The sequence below is a fragment of the Schistocerca cancellata genome, chromosome 3, assembly GCF_023864275.1.
Source record: "Schistocerca cancellata isolate TAMUIC-IGC-003103 chromosome 3, iqSchCanc2.1, whole genome shotgun sequence".
Lineage (NCBI taxonomy): Eukaryota > Metazoa > Arthropoda > Insecta > Orthoptera > Acrididae > Schistocerca > Schistocerca cancellata.
Window position 1 is genome coordinate 819959779 of NC_064628.1, and position 20666 is coordinate 819980444.

Genomic DNA, 20666 nt, shown 5'->3' on the forward strand with positions numbered 1-20666 from the left:
GCACTGTTCGTAATGGAACTTTTATAAGCCGACGTTCTTATTGACTGGATATGTTACTTTTGTTTTTGCCTCATAACATTTTGATGGATACATAAGTTTTTATGTATACTACAAACAGAGCCACATGACTAACTTATGAACAAGAGAGGAAATGTGCGTTTGAATACAGATAACGTAAGAATTTTATTGCGTTGCACTATCACAGCACAGATCTACGTTTTTCATTTAAGCACCTTCTTCCTTCTCACTGTTGAAGAGCAATTCGGGGATGGCGACTGCATATTTCGGGGATGGCGACTGCATATTTCAACACGATCGAGCACCTGTTCGCAATGCACGGCCTGTGGCGGAGCGGTTACGCAACAATAACACCTCTGTAATTGATTGGCCTGCACATAGTCCTGAACTGAATCCTATAGAACACCTTCGGGATATTTTGGAACGCCGACTTCGCGCCAGACCTCACCGACAGACATTGATACATCTCCTTCCAGCAACTGATTGAACATATGCCTACGAGGGTGGAAGCTCTTACCAAGGCTAAGGGTGGGCCCACATCATACTGAATTCCAGCATTACCGATGGAGGGCATTTTCAGGCAGGTGTCCTGATCACATAGTGTATATGGAAGTGAAAAACTCGTCATCGTAGCCATTCGAACAGACAATAAACTGGATGGTTTGGTATTTGTGGTCAGCAGCTATCTTGGCGCTTTGTAAACAGTATTGTTTACGGTCCAGATACAACCAACAACTGCCGCTGGAGCAAGGTGCGATCCCCTATACCATGTTGAGGCGTACGTAGCTTATGCACAATTCGCATCGTTTCTGAGCTTTCAGCAACTTATTGAACTGGGCACGATCGGTGTTGACGTTCGAAAGCACGGTATGTGTGCCGACGATTTCAGGCTCCTCAACTACTCTTTTTCTTCATACTGTACGCAGAGAGAGGGAGAAAGGCTGCTGCTGTGACAATTTTTCGATCAATGTAAATCAGTAGTTACTACTGATAAAGTTTCTTCTCGTCTGTCGTCACGCTGCTTCCGTAGCGGCAGGCGAAATCCCACAGGCAGCAGCGACAAGACTCATCGCATTCTTAAGCAGTCCTCATACAGGACGTGTTTCTCATCGCAAAGAATCCTAGACGTGTATCTGTCTCGGTTGCTGCACGTTCAGAAACTTCGTGCTCCATCTCACGACACGTGCCACTCATAGCGATTTGTCACCACTGCTCTCTCCAGCGGCATTGTCGGCTGCAGCTAGAGGCAAATCTTTTTGAAAAAATATGCTTAACTCGACTAAGGTGTTTCCAGACGCGGGTAAAAGTAAAAGCTCAATTCCTATGAACTAATCTCCTATATTAAGTGCTACAATTAAGATACATAAGGAGCTGATGCTTCTAAGTCCATTGTTAACGCCTAGAGTGGGTTTGAGTGCCACACTGAACGATTTTTGGCTAAATATTTGAAGTAGCATTATATCCATCCTACACAGTTCTGTTTACATAATAGGAAACATTTAACTGAAAAACTCACGAACTCACCAATCCCAGTAGACACCCGTCTGGCCACGTTGTACATCCGCATCATGTACACGAATATTCCTATTGATTAGGCACAGGGCATAATCAGTCACAACTTCAGGATGCGTAGCGGTCGTCAGATGGATGAGATTAAAACTGTGTGCTGAATTTACTTGGTTCGGTTCTGAGGTTTAATTATTTCAAATTTGGAGCGTACACATATTTACAAAAACAAGGATTATCTATGGTTTCTCTGCTTTCCTTGTCTCTTGAGAATATCTTCATGACCACTTTCGATCCCGATGTCACGAACCATTTCTCCACATCTGCTTTCAAAATTTTTGCCTGGTATAGATATGTGAATGGTATTATCTCGCTGTATGAAAGTACACGAGATGACTGAGAGATTCCTGTCGAATTCAATCAGTTACATCAAAACATTCAATTTACTGTTCAAAACAATGAACAAGGTTCCTTCTCTTATTTAAATCTGCTTATTAACTTGAAGGATTCTAAGATTATGACATTTATCAGAAGCACACGATCACGGATGTTGTCATCCATCTTACTTCGGACCACCCACTCTCCTACAAAAACGAAACCTTCAGATCACTTTTGAATAGAATTCTAAACGTCCTTCTTCCTAAAATAGCTGCTGAGCGCGAGTACCAAACCATCCAGTTTACTGTCTATTCGAATGGCTACGATGACGAGTTTGTCAGTTCCATATTTTTAGGACATCCTCAGAAAAAATAAAAAGACTCTAATATTTCTAATAATTCATTGCACGGTGACGTAAAACACACCCTAACATTTATAAATGCAAATCAGGTTAGATTTGCCAAGCATGCATATGACAAAATACCTTACCTTGGCAAAATTTCCGAAGAAATTGGTAGACGATTGCGCTCAAAAAGCATTCAACCAGCTTACTTTTTTTTCCAAAAACGTGGGTCGGATTTATAGCCATAAAGAGTAGAATGTTTCCGATAAATTTAAAGCTATTGTGTCATGTTATTCTCATGCTATGACTGTCCAGTGAGATATATCGACCAGACGTGTCGAAATTTTGAAGTGATATTCGAAGAGCGCCTTAGTCTGTTAGATTCCAAATCGGCCTTACCTTCGCACCTCACAGAACTCTGTCATACTGTCATTAGTCTTTAAAGAAAACTTCAGGCTTTACTTAGGGGAAATAAGAACAAAATGTTAAACATTCTTGAGGAGGTGGAGATTACGCGTTCCCTGAAAAAAATCCCTGAATGTACCCTCAATGGACATGTGTAAACTCAGACATCGTGGTTTATTACGCAATTTCGAATGCATCAGCGTTTAAGATTGTTTATGCCTATGATTAGTTGGGTCCCGCTCCTTTTTGTTCGATTACGTTTATATTGCCTTTCATCATCCTGTTTTGGCGATACTTTATCTAGTTTCATCCAACACCCCTCTATGACCTTAATTCTGACGGTATGTGTATGGTAATCGATTGCCCCAGTTTCGATTTGGGTGCCATTTTTTTAAAAAAAGATGAAATATCTTATTATATTAATGAATTTTTCATATTTTTTACTGAATTTTAAATCAAGCACGTTTCCTGTAAAGCGCATGACGCTAGACTAGATCGTGGCTTTTATTATCTTTTTATAAATTATCGTCATCTGTCATAGTTTAGAACTTTTAATAGATGCTGTCATGAACCGCTTTGCAAACCATTACTGTACTGCTTTTCCATAGAAAACACTGAGCTTATAATAGTTCCCACGAATTTTCGTTACCCAGCCATCCCATCAGTTCAGCTATCATTCAGTTTGTCTAGTTATCCGCGGATGCGCCTGTGCGATTCACACGAGCCCTCTTTCCATGTCGCTATCTGGCGTTTCCGCAGTTGCGTCTTGACACGCCAGCTGTCGGTACACAGTCCAGTGCGCGCACTTTCTGTGGTTCTAACCATTGAGCTGTATAGGTACGACACAAGATGCAGTCTCGTTTCACTTCATGTCAGTTTTGTGCTAAACCTTAACATACACACATCAGAAAACGTTTTGCATCACCCCGGTTCCCAGATCTGGAGACAGATGTTGACTGTGGATATTATATCACAGACACAGTCCCTTTGACTGTTCAGCGATATCACTAAACCCGTCCAAAGATGTAAACAACCATGGATGAGCAGCGCCTATTAGATGGAGGGGGTCCGACAGCCGATCAGTTCCAATCATTTCACCAGGAAGGAGGTACATGGCTCGCGTTGTCTGTAGTTGAACCATGCGTAGAGGGTCAATACCGCGATTCGATCGCGTTCGCATTGTTACTTTGTGCCAGGAAGGGCTCTCTCTTGTGCGCCCTAAAACGCTAAAGGAAGGGCTCTCAATAAGGGAAGTGACCAGGCGTCTCGGAGTGCACCAAAGCGATGTTGTTCGGACGTGGAGGAGATACAGAGAGAAATGAACTGTCGATGACAAGCCTCGCTCAGGCCTCCCAAGGGCTACTACTGCAGTGGATGCTGCGAAACTAGTTGTGTCTATAAAGAGAGGACTTACAGTTCTTTAGCGTGCTGGTCTTGTCAAATTGCAAATCAAAGAACTTGCGTACCAATATAGATGCTCATAAAACAGCTGCATTAACGCCGTTAGCGAAGGAGATAATCAGCTAGTAACGTAGAGTGCAGTCTTTTAATTCATTGCTCAGTGTCCCCTGGAACATTCACAACACATAAGAAACTCTCTCCTGGACGGAGAGCACTCTAATTTATTATTAATAACATAGAATATTGCAGATCGTACTTCTATTAGATTAATAACGCAGTCCCAGATTCTTTTGTAAAACGCAAGATGAAAAAAAATTGTGCTGGAACCTGTTCGCTTTTCATTGATAGTTCACGACTCTATTAACTCTACTATGATCCAATGTGAAATGAACATTAAGGTTACGCGTCACACAATTTATACGAATGTCTAAAGGTTATAACAATATATATCATTATCTGATATTTAACTATAATAAAATGTATCAAAAACGACGCGCTTTTGTTATATCATCAATGCACCACACCACTGAAACGGCATATAATCACAGCGTGCAGGGCATAATATGAGGAGTACCGAATATGAGGACCTTTTAACTATTAATATGTTGTTTCCTGTCATTTTATTATAACAAATCGTACCAAAAAAGACGCTTTTTCGAGAGATACTCATCGCGCCAGTGCTTCGAAACAGCATATATTCATTGCACATACATTGTGGTATGTTGTTGTTGTTGTTGTGGTCTTCAGTCCTGAGACTGGTTTGATGCAGCTCTCCATGCTGATCTATCCTGTGCAAGCTTCTCCATCTCCCAGTACCTAGTGCAACCTACATCCTTCTGAATCTGCTTAGTGTATTCATCTCTTGGTCTCCCTCTACGATTTTTACCCTCCACGCTGCTCTCCAATGCTAAATTTGTGATCCCTCGATGCCTCAGGACATGTCCTACCAACCGATCCCTTCTTCTAGTCAAGTTGTGCCACAAACTACTCTTCTCCCCAATCCTATTCAATACCTCCTCATTAGTTATGTGATCTACCCACCTAATCTTCAACATTCTTCTGTAGCACCACATTTCAAAAGCTTCTATTCTCTTCTTGTCCAAACTATTTATCATCCATGTTTCACTTCCATACATATCTACGCTTCATACAAATACTTTCAGAAATGACTTCTTGACACTTAAATCTATACTCGATGTTAACAAATTTCTGTTCTTCAGAAATGATTCCTTGCCATTGCCAGTCTACATTTTATATCCTCTCTACTTCGACCATGATCAGTTATTTTGCTCCCCAAATAGCAAAACACCTTTACTACTTTAAGTGTCTCATTACCTAATCTAATTCCCTCAGCATCACCCGACTTCATTCGACTACATTCCATTATCCTCGTTTTGCTTTTGTTGATGTTCATCTTATATCCTCCTTTCAAGACACTGTCCATTCCATTCAACTGCTCTTCCAAGTCAGACAGAATTACAATGTCATCAGCGAACCTCAAAGTTTTTATTTCTTCTCCCTGGATTTTAATACCTACTCCAAATTTTCTTTTGTTTCCTTTACTGCTTGCTCAATATACAGATTGAATAACATCGGGGAGAGGCTACAACCCTGTCTCACTCCCTTCCCAACCACTGCTTCCGTTTCACGCCCCTCGACTCTTATAACTGCCATCTGGTTTCTGTACAAATTGTAAATAGCCTGTCGCTCCCTGTATTTTACCCCTGCCACCTTCAGAATTTGAAAGAGGGTATTCCAGTAAACATTGTCAAAAGCTTTCTCTAAGTCTACAAATGCTAGAAACGTAGGTTTGCCTTTCCTTAATCTTTCTTCTAAGATAAGTCGTAAGGTCAGTATTGCCTCACGTGTTCCAACATTTCTACGGAATCCAAACTGATCTTCCCCAAGGTCGGCTTCTACCAGTTTTTCCATTCATCTGTAAGTAATTCGTGTTAGTATTTTGCAGCTGTGACTTATTAAACTGAGAGTTCGGTAATTTTCACATCTGTCAACACCTGCTTTCTTTGGGATTGGAATTATTATATTCTATATTCTTCTTGAAGTCTGAGGGTATTTCGCCTGTCTCGTACATCGTACTCACCAGATGGTAGAGTTTTGTCAGGACTGGCTCTCCCAAGGCCGTCAGTAGTTCTAATGGAATGTTGTCTACTCCCGGGGCCTTGTTTCGACTCAGGTCTTTCAGTGCTCTGTCAAACTCTTCACGCAGTATCGTAACTCCCATTTCATCTTCATCTACATCCTCTTCCATTTCCATAATATTGTCCTCAAGTTCATCGCCCTTGTATAGACTCTCTATATACTCCTTCCACCTTTCTGCCTTCCCTTCTTTGCTTAGAACTGGGTTTCCATCTGAGCTCTTGATATTCATACAAGTGGCTCTCTTTCTCCAAAGGTCTCTTTAATTTTCCTGTAGGCTGTATCTATCTTACCCCTAGTGAGATAAGCCTCCACATCCTTACATTTTTTCTCTTGCCATGCTTGCTTAGCCATTTTGCACTTCCTGTGGATCTCATTTTTGAGACGTTTGTATTCCTTTTTGCCTGCTTCATTTACTGCATTTTTATATTTTCTCCTTTCATCAGTTAAATTCAATATTTCTCCTGTTACCCAAGGATTTCTACTAGCCTCGTCTTTTTACCTACTTGATCCTCTGCTGCCTTCACTACTTCATCCCACAGAGCTACCCATTCGTCTCCTACCGTATATGTTTCCCCCATTCCTGTAAATTGTTCCCTTATGCTCTCCCTGAAACTCTGTACAACCTCTGGTTTAGTCAGTTTATCCAGGTCCCATCTCCTTAAATTCCCACCTTTTTGCAATTTCTTCAGTTTTAATCTACACTTCATAACCTATAGATTGTGGTCAGAGTCCACATCTGCCCCTGGAAATGTCCTACAATTGAAAACCTGGTTCCTGAATCTCTGTATTATCATTATATAATCTATCTGATACCTTTTAGTATCTCCACGATTCTTCCATGTATACAACCTTCTTTTATGATTCTTGAACCAAGTGTTAGCTATGATTAAGTTATGCTCAGTGCAAAATTCTAACAGACGGCTTCCTCTTTCATTTCTTAGCCCCAATCCATATTCACCTACTATGTTTCCTTCTCTCCCTTTTCCTACTCTCGAATTCCCGTCACCCATGACTATTAAATTTTCGTCTCCCTTCACTATCTGAATAATTTCTTTTACTTCATCATACATTTCTTCAATTTCTTCGGCATCTGCAGAACTAGTTGGCATATAAACTTGTACTACTGTAGCAGGTGTGGGCTTCGTATCTATCTTGCCCACAATAATGCGTTCACTATGCTGTTTGTAGTAGCTTACCCGCGTTCCTATTTTCCTATTTATTATTAAACCTACTCCTGCATTATCCCTATTTGACTTTGTGTTTATAACCCTGTAGTCACCTGACAACAAGTCTTGTTCCTCCTGCCACCGAACTTCACTAATTCCCGCTATATCTAACTTTAACCTACCCATTTCCCTTTTTAAATTTTCTAACCTACCTGCCCGATTAAGGGATCTGACAGTCCACGCTCCGATCCGTAGAATGTCAGTTTTCTTTCTCCTAATAACGATGTCCTCTTGAGTAGTCTCCTCCCGGAGATCCGAATGGGGGACTATTTTACCTCCGGAATATTTTACCCAAGAAGACGCCATCATCATTTTCCATACAGTAAAGCTGCATGCCCTCGGGAAAAATTACGGCTGTAGTTTCCCCTTGCTTTCAGCCGTTCGCAGTACCACAACAGCAAGGCCGTTTTGGTTAATGTTACAAGGCCAGACCGAACAGTACACATTTAATAAAGTTTTTCATACTGTATTGTTACGATGCTAATTTTTGCATTTTTCGTAACACAGAACCCGTTGATGATCGCCGTATTTCGCTGAAACTAGTTTGGAGAAGTAAATAAACGAGAAGTGCATGCGCCAACAATGCCACATGGTATTGGACAACACCGTCCGTCCTGTGTAAATGACTCGCCATACAAACAGCATAGAAGGCTCAATCACCACACTTGTAGCTGGTTTAAGAGAAGATCGGCTCCATTATTTCCATGTTGGAGAACAGAACGCGTCACCCAGAAACAGGGAAACTGGTGCTAGCGTTCGCAATAGTGTCCAAAGCTAGCTGAAGGGAGCGGATATGGAATGGTACATTACACTACAACCAATCATGTTTCCCTTTCATTACACTGAAGCGCCGAAGAAACTGGTATAAGCATGCGTGTCTCTGCAAAGAATAAACCGCCAATGACGGATGAGGGCGTGAGATGGATTGAAGAAAGTTTTGTGTGTAGGAGGGGAACACTCTGAACATTTATAACCTGTGTCTGTAAATCTTAAAATTTCTTGTTTCTATCTGAACACCAATTTTTGTATGCTTGTTTGGGCCACCTGTAGGCCACAGTGCTTATGTTTTTGCTGTGCTGTTATCATCTGCTACTTCTGGGGCGATGTTAGGTTTAAAATGATTCAAATGGCTCTAAGCACTATGGGACTTAACATCTGAGGTCAACAGTCCCCTAGACTTACAACTACTTAAACCTAACTAACCTAAGGACATTTCACAAATCCATGCCCGAGGCACCAATTTTTGTATGCTTGTTTGGGCCACCTGTAGGCCACAGTGCTTATGTTTTTGCTGTGCTGTTATCATCTGCTACTTCTGGGGCGATGTTAGGTTTAAAATGATTCAAATGGCTCTAAGCACTATGGGACTTAACATCTGAGGTCAACAGTCCCCTAGACTTACAACTACTTAAACCTAACTAACCTAAGGACATTTCACAAATCCATGCCCGAGGCAGGATTCGAACCTGCGACCGCAGCAGCACCGCGGTTTCGGACTGATGCGCCTAGAACCGCTCGGCCACAACGGTTGTCGATGTTTGGCGGGTGTTTTCTTATTAGTACCTTGAATATACATTATTCATATCCAATTTAAGTATGAAGAAATAAAAATTAATTAAACGGAGTCCATATTCCTACAAATATTTACACAGCACAAATACCCAGAGCCGGCCGGAGTGACCGTGCGGTTCTAGGCGCTACAGTCTGGGACCGATCGACCGCTACGGTCGCAGGTTCGAATCCTGCCTCGGGCATGGATGTGTGTGATGTCCTTAGGTTAGTTAGGTTTAATTAGTTCTATGTTCTAGGCGACTGATGACCTCAGAAGTTAAAGTCGCATAGTGCTTAGAGCCATTTTGAAAAAATACCCAGAGATTTAAAAATAGTGCAAAGATTGACAACTTGCCATTAATACAGCGGGGTCCAGAAAAATGTGACTGTGTATGACAGTCACTATTATAGGATCAAAATGGCACATCGTTACCAATCTTGCAAGTGGGGAAAGTTATCTTATGCGTTCAAAGTGACCCGCATTAGCGTCAATGCCACTGACCTGTTGACCCAACTACAGTTGTCAGTGTTGCCGGTGTGGTAGCCGCACAGGACGCCTCGATGGTTTCTCATAGCTCGTACAGTCAAGCTGGCTTCTGTTCAGTTTTCAAGGTCCCTCATAGATAGATGTCAAGAGATGTAAGGTCTGGATACCGTTGTGGGTACTCAACAGCTCCACTTCGACCTATCTGTCGTCCAGGTAGATTTTCATTCAAATAGGCTCTGACATTTCTGTGATAATAAGGCGGAGCCCCACCTTGTTGCAGGTAAAATCTTTCAGTTCCAAACACCTCTTGGCTGGCATGTAAAACCGATGTTTGCATCATACGAAGATCACCTCAGCAGTACCTTCAGAGGAGAATGGGCCAATCAAACCGTTCGATGACAGACCACACCACACATTAACACCCAGTAAATTATCATGCTTGTCCACGTGAACGTGAGCAGCCCAGTAGACGCAATTTTGGCGGTTTATAGTACTGTTCAATTTGGATTGCCATACCTGCAAACCTTTCGTCCTCGTGGAGCGTGTCTTCAAACCACTCGCAGCACTCCATCCTTCGATCCATGTTGTCCTCGTTCATAGCGTGCAGCTATGTAAGAATACATACTTTCTACTTTGTAGCCCTCAGAATTCGTCGTACGCTTGATCGGCTTAACCCGCTTTCATGTGCACCATGCTTCAGAGATTTCTGAGGTGATCTAGCAAAATGTTGCTGCACAGCAGCGCTGTAAGCTGGTCGACCAGACTTTTCCTTATGCACATCCTATACAGTATCGTCGGCTTCAAATTTATCCCGAACACGATAAATTTTTGTACTTGTTGGTGTTTGAGTTCCGTACACACTACGCCATTGCCGGGTACCTCCAGCATGTTTTCGTAATTCCAGTATCACTTCAGTACAGCCCTGAATTGCTCAAACTGCAATCTTATTTCATTCATTGCCGTACTGTGATCAGATGCGTGCCAAGTTCTGTTGAGAAAACAATGGACTACGCTACTGCGCAAGATTGCAACAATATATCATTTTGTTTCAAAGATATTAACTATCAAAGAGTGTATACATTTTTCTGGGCCCTTCTGTATTCAAAACTAAAAAATTTCACAGTTCCAAAAGGCAGAAAACGTACACTACCGTCTGTGGAAATCGCAACACGCGAACTGACTTAATTTAATACCACATGTTAGGTACATGACAAGTAACAAATGATTACCTTTTCAAATCTGTACCTGTCATTTGAGTCTTGCTATTCAGTATGTCGTGTGGCCACCATGCGCTGCAATCACAGCTGCTACACGCCGTGGCATTGAATCAATAAGGTTCTGAATACGTTTTTGAGGGATTTCCCTCCAAGCAGATTCTATCCGAGCCTACAAATCCGTGACGCCAGTTACTGGAGGACTGTGACGCACCAGGTGCCGACCAACCATATCCCAGACATGTTCGATGGGCGACATGTCCGACGAACGTCCAGGCCAGGGAAGCAGTGGTACCCGTCGCTCTTCGAAGAAAGTCTGTACATTCCTCGCAATATGTGGCCGGGCATTGCCCTGTTGAAATGTGGCCTGTGGAGATGCGTGAAGCAGGGGAAGTACCTCACGCTCCACAACCTCCGTTAGGTACCGGCTGCTGGTCAAAGGGCCCGCAATACGTACGAGGCGAGATCGATTGTTGTAAACAATGGCGCCCCAAACCATCACACCTGGAGTTTGTCCGCTATGCCGCTCCACAATACAGCCCTCCAGGTTGCGCTCACTGGACGCGTATGCGGCCATCACTGTAGGACACGCTGAAGCGGTACTCATCCGAAAAGATTACATGTTCCCACTCAGCACCCCAGTGACGTTGACCACATGCCCATTGCAGTCGGAGGAGCTTGTGGTTTCTGGTCAATGGAAGCCGACGTAATGGCAGGCGTGCAACCACTCTAACCTGCAGCAGACTCCGATGAACCGTCGATGCAGACAAGTTCACACATGATGCAGTGTTTCAGCGACGAGCCAACCTGTGGATGACGCTGCACGGTCCGCAATGGCCATGCGGACAAGATGACGGTAATTCCGTGATGTGGTCTTGTTCTGTGGTCCAGTTACCGCTCATCGCTGAGTACGACCTTCCTCTATCTACTGCTTCCACACACACGTCGTAGGAGCATGCCATGTGCGAGCCGAAATGTCACGGTATGACAACCCCGTTTTCCGGAGACCGATCATTCTGCCCCGTTCGAACTCGCTCGCATGCCAATACGGCTCCCTTTGACGTCGACGGGGCGTACTGGCACTCACTGCATTGTTTCCACCTTGCGTGACAGCTCTGCACCGACTACACTAGGCACAACACCGACCCTGTCGGACCTACACGAGGGGCTTCTGCTCGGCCGACGTGTACATCTCGCTGAAAAACGTATCACGTATTGCTTGCCCACCCGTCGCCTCTTCCAACAACTGCGGTGCTGTTCGGGCAATTCCTTCTCGGTGTTGCACTTTTCACGAACGGCAGTGTAGTATGTTCCGATTATTATATCTTTGAGTCACAGATGAAAAAATTGAAATAAAGATTTATTAGTAATCTTTTGAGCTCTGAAATAGGAAAGGTGCTAGCGCAACCCCGCCCTCCCCCCCCCCCTCACCACCACCACAACAAACAGCTTTGCGTGGTCTGTAACAGCCCATTAAGAATCTTCAGACATACATGCATGCATGCATGCATGTCTGAAGGACATTGTATAATAACTTGGAGACACTGTAAAACACTGAAATGTGTATTACGCTCCTAGACGAGCTAAAAAACGACGATAATAATATTGTTTCTCCCCGTTGCGGAAATCACATACAGTGCGAGTACCAGGGGATTGCGACAGTGCTACATACGGGGGTTTGGATTGGCCCAGAGAGCGTGCACAGATAGCTGAAGTAATTAATGCGACCGCTGACGACAAGCGGCAACACCGGGTTTGAGTCCCGTTTCATGTGTTACTAATAAATAGTATATCTGATGTCACATTGATTACGCAACTTGGGAATAAGTTTAGCAGCATTAACAATTTCGGCACTACACAGACTGCAAAACACTGTCACACTGGAAACACCTTAGGGCATTTTTGATCATATTTGTTAAACAAGGGTTGCATAGTCAAGGGAGAAGTTGTAGGATGTGGGGTTCATAAACGTAAGTTGTTTGACAATAATCAAGTATTTGTTCCAATTTAAAACCAACACAGAATCGTATTGCAAAATCACTCTTTAAAAACAAAAAACACTGAAGTTAGTTATGAGGGACTTCAAGTGACATCGTTTGGAAGACTGAAAATAATACAAAAGCAGAGTTCGTTATCTGCGCGTCTCTTGTATTCAAATTAACCAGACAAATAACCCAATAAACTTCACATCCAAGAGGCATTAAAAAATCAGTTAAATTGCGCTCTGCGAGCGAACTCTGAAATATGAAACTGACGTCTCATGCCATTTGCAAAAAGCGTAGGTTACATCTTCAAACTGCACCATCAGCATGGGGCTAAGGCCAGGAAGCAAACCACAGCATGAACGGGACGACTCTCAAGAAACGAACGACAACAATGCCAAGTTCTCTATGTTCAGCCCAAACTCTCTTTGGAGGGGCGGCAGCTAGTTTGTAACCAATGTGACGAAGGTACATGTCCCTCGAAGCGTGAAAAGAGAGGGGAATACTGCACAAATTTCATCCTGATACGGCGTACAAATATGCATAGACAATTTGTAAGTAGGCTGTTTAGATTTTTATATGGGTAATGCCACGTAGCGCTCTGTATGAAAATCACTGGCTGTGCTGTGTGCAGTCTGTGGCTAGTTTGCATTGTTGTCTGCCATTGTATTGTTGGGCAGCTGGATGTGAACAGCGCGTAGCGTTGCGCAGTTGGAGGTGAGCCGCCAGCAGTGGTGGATGTGGGGAGAGAGATGGCGGAGTTTTGATAATTTGTAATACTGGATGTCAATTATGAATCTTAAGGTAAATACATTGTTTGTTCTCTATTAATATCTTTCATTTGCTAACTATCCCTATCAGTAGTTAGTGCCTTCCGTAGTTTGAATCTTTTATTTAGCTGGCAGTAGTGGTGCTCGCTGTATTGCAGTAGTTCGAGTAATGAAGATTTTTGTGAGGTAAGTGATTTTTGAAAGGTGTAGTTTAATGTTACTCAGGGCCATTCTTTTGCAGGGATCTTTGATAGTCAGATTGCGTTGCGCTAAAAATATTGTGTGTCAGGTTAAGCACAGTCTGTCAGTTTAAGCACAGTCGTGTACAAATGTTCTAAGGGGACGTTTCAAATTCTAAGGCTGGTATCGAGTCTGAACGGTCTTTTACTATGGACTGGCCAAACAGAAAGTACCGTTGATAAGGTGCAAACTTCCTCACGTTTTTGGGGAACAGAAGGGCAGGATTCTTTTGACACCCCTACTGAATATATTCTTGCTACATCTCAAGTGGGTACTTGTAGGCTAAGTTACCGTTGCGTCCTAGCATCGGGGATTAAAAAACTCCTGGAAACTACAACCTCAGAATGCGCCAAGCAGGCAGTGAGAACCAGCCCAGGATACAACCCAACTGTTGCTCAAAGCTTTTCTGTCGTATACGACGCAGTTAGTCACGGGATCCGTCTCCTTGCATGAGAACCTTGGAACCACCACCCAACAGCCTTCACCGAGTGCTTTAATTTAATTAATAAGTTTAACTAACGTGATACAGGATCGAGAAGTAATATGTATCAGTTATATTACGAAACACCCAGGTGTAGTAGTTTGTGCAGATATTGAGTGGAATCATCATATAGGCTTAATCACTGACTTTGGATTATTGCTCAGTCTGCAAGGGAACTGCTTAAAAAGCGCTCGTGAGACTAATTCTAGAGTGCTGCTGTATTGTATAGTACTCATACCAAATAGGACTACCAAGGTATGTTGCATTTGTACAGGAAAGGACAGAATGATTTGTTAGGGCCAAGATACGCCGCGACGAAAATATTGAGAAACCTGAAATGACATATGCTTGCAGGCAGATGACAACTATTCCAAAAAAGCTTAATTGGCAATTTTTTTTAAAAGTTATTTTGAGGTGTAATGTAGGAATATACTACAGTAACTCTGGAGACAAGATGACACTAATTACAGCTTGCACAGAGGCACCGAAACAATCGTTCTTCCCACACAAATGGGAAAAAAACAGAGCTATAATATGTGGTACAGTGAGAAGTATCCTCTGCCGTGCATTTCACATGCAGAGTATAGATGTAGGTGTAACTGATAAAAGTAAGTCAACTTTATTAGGCACCAGCACCTCATCGTGTGCAGTTTGGCTCTTAGCCCTACATTGGGAGGCTATTTTATGTTGCGATGCTTTTGGTGTGAATGTGTTACCGGCAGTGTGTGTAATTCGACACTCTATTTTTTTTCTTTATTGTGATTTCATTCCCCTGCCCCATATGGGCAGGGGAGGGCTGTCAGCGGCACAATCCGCCGCTCTTCAGCCGAGTGACACGACAACTAAAACAAGAATAAAATGATACATAAGGAAATAAAAAAGGGGAACATAAAACAGAGTAAGCAGAGAAAATGGAGGTAAAAATACACTGACATGGAGACGTTCATGGGGGACAGTTAAAAAAGTCACCAGAAAGTTAAAAAACACAGTTGGCGATTCTTAAAACACAGAGAAGACACTGAATGCGCATGCACAGGTTAATAGTCGGCTACAGTATTAAAAACACTCCGGAACAACATACTTAAAACCCACTTGGAGCACACATGACGAAGAATAAAACTGCCAGGTGGGACCTGCCGAGGGAAAGGTCAGAGAGGATGGAAAAGGAGGGGAGAGCATGGGGCAGCTGGGGAAGCGGCGGGATGAAGAGAGGAGGGGCATCAGTTGGTTCACAAAGAGGCAGGAGACACATGGGGCAGGAGAGGAAGAGGGAAGACAGGTCAGGAGGGAGTGCAGAGACACTGAAAGGAGGCACAAGAGATGGAGGGGGCGTAGGAGGGGGAAGCCGCTCAGGAGGAGGTAGGGGGAGGAGAGGGAGCCCTGAGGAGAAGGCAGGAAGATGGGGTTAGAGTTGGTAGGAAGGGTAGATGTCAGGGCAAAGCTCATCATCCGGGAGGGGTAGACGGTGGAAGTTGTGTTGGGAAAGGAGATGGAGGGTGTGGAGATGGAGACAGGGTGGGACACAATGGTAAAGGTGTGGCAACTGGTTGGGGGTGGAGAGGAAGGGAGACACCATGGGGTGAGGGGGATCAAGGCGGCAGACAATATATAGTGTGTGGATGTGTTCAAGGAAAAGGAGAAGGTGGGGGAAGGGGATGAGGTCGTAGAGCATGCGCATGGGGGACAGAAGGCGGATATGGGAGGCGAGGCAGAGCGCATGGATTTGGAGGGCTTTATAGAACCGGGGAGGGGCGGAAATCCAAGTGATGCTGAAATAACAGAGGATGGGGCGGATCAAGGATTTGTAGGTGTGAAGGATGGTGGAAGGATGCAGACCCCACATCTGGCCGGACAGGAGTTTCAGGAGGCGGAGGTGGTTGTGAGCTTTGTTTTGGATGCTGAAATGGGGAGTCCAGGTGAGGTGGAGGTCGAGTGTGAGGCCAAGGTATTTGAGGGTAGGAGTGAGCTGGTTAGGACAGCCATAAATGGTGAGGTAGAAATCATGGAGGCGGAAGGAGCGGGTGGTGCGGCCTATGATGATCGCCTGGGTCTTGGAGGGATTAACATGGAGGAACCACTGGTTGCACCAAGCGGTGAATTGGTCAAGGTGGGTTTGGAGGGTACGTTGGGACTGTTGAAGGGTAGGATAAAGGGCTAGGAAGGCGGTGCCATCAGTGAACTGGAGAAGATGAACAGGAGGGGGAGGTTTGGGCATATCAGCAGTGTACAGGAGATAGAGGAGAGGGGAAAGGACAGAACCTTGGGGCACGCCAGTAGAGGGGTAGAAGTACGGGAGGTAGAATTGTGGATAGTGACATAGGAGGGACGATGGGAGAGGAAGGAAGCAACGAGACGGACGAAGTTGATGGGGAGAGCATAGGTCTGGAGTTTGAAGAGGAGCCCGGGATGCCAGACACAGTCATAGGCGTTCTGGAGATCAAGGGAAACAAAGATAGCGGAGCGACGGGAGTTATGTTGGAGGGAAAGAAGATTGGTAAGGTTAAGGAGCTGGTCGTCGGCGAAGAAGGAAGGCCGGAAACCACAATGGGTAAGAGGAAGGAGGTGGTGCCTGTTAATGCGGCGGTGGGTACGGATGACCTCGAAGACCTTACTGAACATGGAGGTAAGGCAGATTGGACGATAGTAAGAGGTATCAGAGGGGGGTTTGTTACGTTTAGGGGACAGCAGGACACGGGAAGTCTTCCACAGGTCGGGGTAAAATCCAGTGGAGAGGAGGACATTGTACAGGGTAGCAAGGACAGACAGGAAGGATGGAGGGGATTCCTTGAGGTGACGGTAGGTGACGCCATCATGACCAGGGGCGGTGTTGCGATTGGAGCAGAGGACGAGTGTGATGTCTTGTGTGGTGATGGGAGTGTTGATGTCTGAGGGGCATAACCGATCCAAGTACTGGAAGCTAGGGGCGAGCGAGGGGACAGAGGTGTTAGTGCGGTCAAGGACGGTGGGGAAGAGGGAGTGATCAAAATGGGGATCGTCAGAAATGGAGAAGACCTCGGATAGGTGGGAAGCAAAATGGTTAGCCTTACTGAGGTTGTCAGGAAAGGGTCGATCATCATGGAGGATGGGGTAATGCAGGGTGGGATTGCTACCAGTAAGGCGGTGGAAGGCCGACCAGTACTTGTTGACAGGGAGGATGGAGTTGAGGCGTGTGCGTGTCTGGCGCCAGTCCCGGAGTTTCTTTGCTGTAAGGAGGTTCCGGATATGTCGCTGTAATTGCCGGTGGCGGGTGAGAGTATCCCGGTCATGAGTGTGGAGGAAGGAGCGGTAGAGCCTGCGGGATTCACACAGAAGAAGGACGGCCTGTGGAGGAAGCGTAGGGTGGTGAGGGTGGATGAGTTTGGTAGGGACATGAGCCTCCAGAGCGTCAGTGATGGTCTTCTGAAGGAAGGAAGAGGCATGGGTGATGTCATCAGGGTGGTGAAAGGTGAGGGGGTGGCTTTCGACCTGTAAGGCAATGGATTCCTGGTAGACATCCCAATTGGCACAGTGGTAGTCATGGACAGACTTTGGAGGGGCAGCTGGGCGGGTGGCTGCTGTGGCGGGACGGGTAGAGGAGATGGTGAGGACAGGGAGATGGTCACTACCGACAGGATCAAGGACATTAACGGTGATGCGACCAAGGAGGTTGGGGGAAATAAGGATAACATCGGGGGTGGAGTTACTTTCAGGATGGGTGTGCTGTGGGAGAGGAACAAGGTCACCATGGAGGGTGGCAAGGAACTGATGCCACCACCGAAAGGTGGCAGGGTCACGGCTGTGGATGTTGAGGTCAGCAGCGATCACATAGGTGGAGAAGGTACAGCCAACATGGGAAATGAAGTCAAAGGGGAGAGGTGCTGCGGGGCGGATATAGATAGTGGCACAGGTGATGGTGAGGGAGGGAAAAAATAGGCTGAGGAGAAGGTGTTCGGTCAGGTCATTGAGGAGGGCTTGTGGCCGGACAGGAGATGCTTCAGGTGGCCTATAGCGACCCCGCCTCGGGCTAGGGGAAGGGGATTGTCAGTGCGGTGAAGGAGATAAGGGGAGGTGCGGACAACATGGTGCGGTTGGGAAGGTTTCATTAAGGATGAAGAAGTCAACCTTGTGCTGGGAGAGGCTATGCATGAAAAGGTATTTGTTTGCAGGGAGGGAGCGAATGTTGAGGTAGAGGAGACGATACTGTTGACGTGCCAGGAGGTTGGAGGTGGGAAGGGTGCAGGAAGGGGAGAGAGGGGCTTAACCGAGGGTGTCTAGGCTGGTGAAGGTAAAGTGGGCCTGGTTGTGGGAGTATGTGGCGTAGGTGTTTAAGTGGAAAACAGAGCGCGTGGCAAGGGAAATCTGCTGGAGTGTGTGGGGGCGCTGGAAGGGGTGGATGTTCTGCAGGACGATGTTGAGGAACCGAATGATGTCTTCTGCTGTAGGGGGAGGGCAGAGGGAATTGTTAGGGTGGATGGGTGGGTCAATGGGGCGAACGGGGACAGTGAGTTCAGGGTTAGTGGGAGGGGGCTTGGCTTTGCATTTGGAGGAGTAGGTGGGGTGAGGTTCATTGCAGGTGTTTGCAGGAGGGGGGGGGCGAGGTTGGGACACTGTTTGAGGAAGTGGGAGGCTTTACAATGGGGGCAGGTGGGGGGGTCTTGCAGTTTTGGGTGAGATGGTCGTTGTACAGAAGACAACGCTGCCAGCAATAGGATTGAGGAGGGGAATGGGACGGGTCAAGAGGATGGCAGCGGTTGAAAATCAGGGCTCCCTGCGTGACGGGCTGGTCGATGGAGGAGGCGGACTCTGTAAATATACGCATGAGGAAAGTAGGGCCAGAGGAGTTGTAAATACGGTGGGCAGAGCGGACTTCCAGGGCGGGGTGGGCATTCAGTTCCGACAACACCTCGGCCTCTGTGCCCACAGGGCTGAGTTTTGTGATGACAGCGGTGAGGGTCAGTGGACGGCAAGGCGGTTGGGACTGACGAGGAGAGGAGGATGTAAGGAATGGGGTGAGGGACGCGTGGGGCCCATAGGTGATGCAGGGAAGGTGCTGGATGAGATTAGTATGGAAGGATGGAGAGGGAGACTTGATGAAAACAGAGTTTCTGCGAGGGATAAGTTGGGTGATGGCTGCACTGGGGATGTACTTCCGGATTTCAAGGGTGAGGGTGCGGGCATCCAGGAATTTCGGATCAGGGTTGGCTAGGACAAAGGTATACAGGGAGGGGGCTGGAGAGGAGGGAGGTGGGGTGGTATCCATAGTGGGGTCAGCGGGAGGTGGGGCGGACAGTGGCTTTTTGGATGAGGGAGTAGAGGAGAGGTCACCACTGGCCTGTTTGGAAGATTTTTTGGCGGGTGTTGTCTGGGAGGAGGGATGAGGGACTGGATGGATGGGGAGGTGGTGGGAGGCAGGGCCCTCCTGTGAGGCAGTAGCACTGGTTGAGAGGGTAGGGCGCTCTGTGGCGGCGACTGTGGCGCGGCGGGCGGTGACTCGGGCAGGGAAAGAAGTGGTAGTTGCAGGGGGAGAGGGGAAAGTCGTCTCGGCGGGCGACAGGAGCGAGAGGGGGGGGTGGGAGCAGGGGCAGAGGCAGGAGCAGGAGCAGGAGCAGGAGCAGGAGCAGCAGCAGGTGCAGTAGCAGGGGTAGGAGCGGGAGTGACATACAGGTGGGGATACAGTGATGGAGAGGAGATAGATGTGGAGGAGACGGTGAGTAGGGGAGGTGGATGAGACGGGTTAATCCCAGAGGAAGCACTTCATGACGTTACAGTGGGAGCAGGTGAAGGGGAGGTGTAGATGATGGTGGTGGTTGGGGCGTCCATGATTGCAGGCAGCAGCGAATACCGAGAGACGGCGGCAGCGGCGGCGGCAGAAGCGGCGAGCACCAAGAGACAGACGGCGGCAGCGACGGCGGCGGCAGCAGAAGCGGCGAGCACCGACAGACGGCGACCAGGCGGCGGCGGCGGCGGCGGCGGCGGCGGCGGGAAGCAGTGACGGCGTGCAGACGAGCAACAACACACCCAGGCACGGTTGGCGCTCTTCCACGTCGAATATACACCCTGAGAGTAGCCCAGGCAGTGCGAGTCCTCGATGAGGAAGTGAGGGAATCCAACCCTCGAATGCTGTTCGACACTCTATAGAATGCCTACGCTATATACAGAACGCCTAAAATTTAACGTTGAAGTATGAAAGGACTGATGTTTTATACATTGCCTGAGCACTGCATACTTTACCAGACTGCCTGTTGGCAAAGTATACAGGGTAATCCATTAATCGTGACCGCGCCAAATATCTCACGAAATAATCGTCAAACGAAAAAATTACAAGGAACGAAACTTGTCTAGCTTGAAGGGAGAAACCAGATGGCGCTATGGTTGGCCCGCTAGATGGCGCTGCCATAGGTCAAACGGATATCAACAGCGTTTCTTTTTAATAGGAACCCCCCTTTTTTTAGTACATTTTAGTGTAGTACGTAAAGAAATATGAACGTTTTAGGTGGACCACTTTTTTCGCTGTGTGATAGATGG